At 38.7% G+C, this 3,102-nt stretch overlaps 1 pseudogene; it reads left to right on the top strand.

Annotated features, from left to right (window-relative positions):
• Positions 1-1,384: 1,384 nt before the first annotated feature.
• On the top strand, positions 1,385-2,096 carry LOC134379117 (tubulin polyglutamylase complex subunit 2-like; annotated as a pseudogene).
• Positions 2,097-3,102: the final 1,006 nt, after the last annotated feature.

Raw genomic sequence — 3,102 nt, 5'->3', positions numbered from 1 at the left:
TTTAGAGTAATAAAAGTATAAAAACATGATGGCATGTCAATCATACACACAGACTTCTAGATAGTGGCTGTCTGAGGAAAGAGACAAGGGACAGGGATGGAGACTGAAGAGCCACAGCATCCTGATTCTCAATGAATGAGAAAATTGACGTGACACAATATTTGCCTTTGTTAACTCTGGGTGATGACATGGTTGTCTATTATATTAGCTACTGTATAGTTAATTATGCCAGAATATTTCCTAAATAAAAATATTAAAATCTTGATATTGAATTATTGAATAATAGCAGCTGTAAAGGTAATTACCTACAATTATCATTACATAATGGTTTTGACACTTATCACAACATTTGCCTGACAGGTGCTAAATAAAAAGTCGTGGTATGAATAAAGAAACAAGATCTTCATAGGATGGAAATGGTGTGGGATTCAAAAAGGAGAGCTGCCTTTGCAAAAGCAATTTGATGTGTTAGAAAGGGCAAGGATTTCAGTGCCATGCAGACCTGGTTTTGAAATTCAGCTGGACATCACCTGTGTGGCCTCAGAAAATTCCTTAAACACTGGAAGCCTTGTAAGAGTTACATTAACTGTTTCTGCTATATAGCATTCCTCACCAAATATTAATGCCTTTCCCAATACTTTTAAAAGGTTTGCCAATTCCATAAACAAAAAAATTAAAAGTGTTCTGCTAGAATAATTACAGAGTTATATTTATTGTTGTATATATATATATGTAGTCTTTTATTGGGAATGGGAGGAAGTCCCAAGGCACGGATGAATTCTCTCCCTGGTTCTCATACTAAGCTAAGAATATAAATAATTTGTTACCCAACACTTTTCTCACCTGAAACATCCAATTGTCTAGGAAGGCCATGGGTCCCTAGAGAAGAGATTCTAGATTTTACAGTCATGCATTTATTTTAATGGTGAAGTTAATTTTACAGTTAGTTAGGTAGAATTCTCATTACATATGGATCTAACTAATCTAAATCAATTCCAGTTTCCCTTGTAATGTTCCAAGTAGAATTCCTCCAGGTTTTGACCTAGATGTTTGGTCTGGGTAAACCCAAATGACATTGCCATCATCAGCTTTGACTTCCAGAGAGAGCTGACTAGCTCTCTCCAACTAGATGGAGTAGCTTCCATCACAGAACCAAGCCTTAATAGGACAAGGTTGCACAAGTATTTCAGAGTTCAAATTACTCTTTCAAATCCTAAGGACACAGTAACTATCAGTGTGAGTTTACTTGCTTTTCACATCTTGTCAGCAATGCACCAAGTCAATTAAAAGTTAAATAGTTAAATTCCTGAAATCAGGGCCACAGCTGCTCTCCTGGCTGTGCGTGGAGTGGGGAAGTGAGCCATGGAGGAGGTGTCGCCCCCCCTAGCTGGGCTGCAGCAAGCCGCACCTGAAGAAGCTGCCCCTGGGCAGCTAAAATCACCCCCATCCTACAGTCTTCCTCAGGTGTGACAGAGATGACCATCACAGAAAAGGTGCCAGCCGAATGTCATATGATTTCTTCATGGGCACAAAGAAATAACTGTGTGATGCCTGAGGATGTGAAAAACTTTTACTCTATGACCAATGGCTTTCACATGACTTGGATTGTGAAGTTGGATGAATGCATCATTCCCTTGGGCAGCAGGGCAATTAATGGCATCTCAAAACTGACTCAACTTACCCAGTCTTCCATGTATTCACTTCCTAATGCACCAACTCTGGCAGACTTGTAGGATGACACCCATGCAGCCAGTAAGGACCAGCCAGAGAAGGCTCACTTTGATTCTCTCAGTGTGATATTTGAGCTGGATTTGTGCAATGGCAATGGGAAGATTTGCATGTCTGCCAAAGACGGAAACCAGGATTAGTGCAAGACACTGAGATCTGGATCCAGACAGAGCATTATACTGGCATTTTCTCACAGATACCTTTACAGCCTGTTATCACTTGCTCATTACCCACTGGGCCTGCTCCAGTGGCAGTCTATCTTCACCAGATATGGCATTAGGTCGCAGGCCAACCAATGGTTCAGCATGTATAAACCCATCACCTACAATACAAACCTGCTCACGAAAGAGACCGACTCCTTTGCATAATTTGGGTCTTGTTTAAGTGGCCACATAAATCTGTTGAGAGCTTTCCTCTCTTTCCACACCCAAACCTCAATCTCTTAGCAGTGATTAGAGAAATCTCCCAAAGAAACCACTGGTTTTGACCGATGAGGCATTAAACTGCACTGTTCAGTCGGTAGCCACTGGTCACTTGTGGCTATTTAAATTTAATTCATATGAAAAATTTTAAATTGCATTAGCCATGTTTCGAGTATTCACATGGCTAGTAGATTCCTTATTGGAACATTTCCATCATTTCCACAGAAAGTTCTGTTGGACAGCACTGCGTTAGAATATTTTCATACTGCTCTTCCTCAGATCAATTAATTTTTGTTGTTAGATAATGTTGGTGCCTTAATTTGATGAGTCATAATATTCCATGAAAATGCTTAAAGAGACAGTTATATGTTCATTATAGCATTTACCATTAATTTACCTCGCTTTTCTCATTTCTTTTTCAGTTTCCTATAAAGTTTGTCTTCCTCATCAGTTTCCTATAAAGTTTCTTGCTTCAAAAAAATTTTTTTTCTGAAATCAAATGAAGAAATTCACCAGTCTTTAAAATCAGCTCAAGATCCTGTTTCTTTGACTATATTCAAATTGCAAGCCCTTCTGAAATGCAGAAAAAGGCAAGTAGATGTTGATTCCCATTTAGGTTGATAATCTTGGTGCCTAGCACAGTGTTTGACAACTTTTAACACTCAGTGGTTTAAATGAATGAATGAATTCAGAGACAGAGTAGAAACAGTGTGGGCAGAAATGTACCAACTTCAGAAAACAGGGAGAAAATGAGAGAACAGGCAGCTTTCCTTCTGCAGATGGGTACAGAAATAGAGTCCTTGATGTTTGGTTTATTGAATATAAACATTACTATATTAAATTATATTAGTTACATTGCTAAAGCAAATATGTGTCTTCAGTATATGTATCCATGCTCCTCACATCTTTAGACAAGGTGTGTGGAAAAAAGTGGACTCTGGTAAGATTCCAG

Source organism: Cynocephalus volans, chromosome 5 (genome assembly GCF_027409185.1).
Source record: "Cynocephalus volans isolate mCynVol1 chromosome 5, mCynVol1.pri, whole genome shotgun sequence".
NCBI classification, from domain to species: domain Eukaryota; kingdom Metazoa; phylum Chordata; class Mammalia; order Dermoptera; family Cynocephalidae; genus Cynocephalus; species Cynocephalus volans.
Note: the sequence above shows the minus strand (reverse complement) of the source record. Positions and strands in the feature narration are given on the sequence as shown.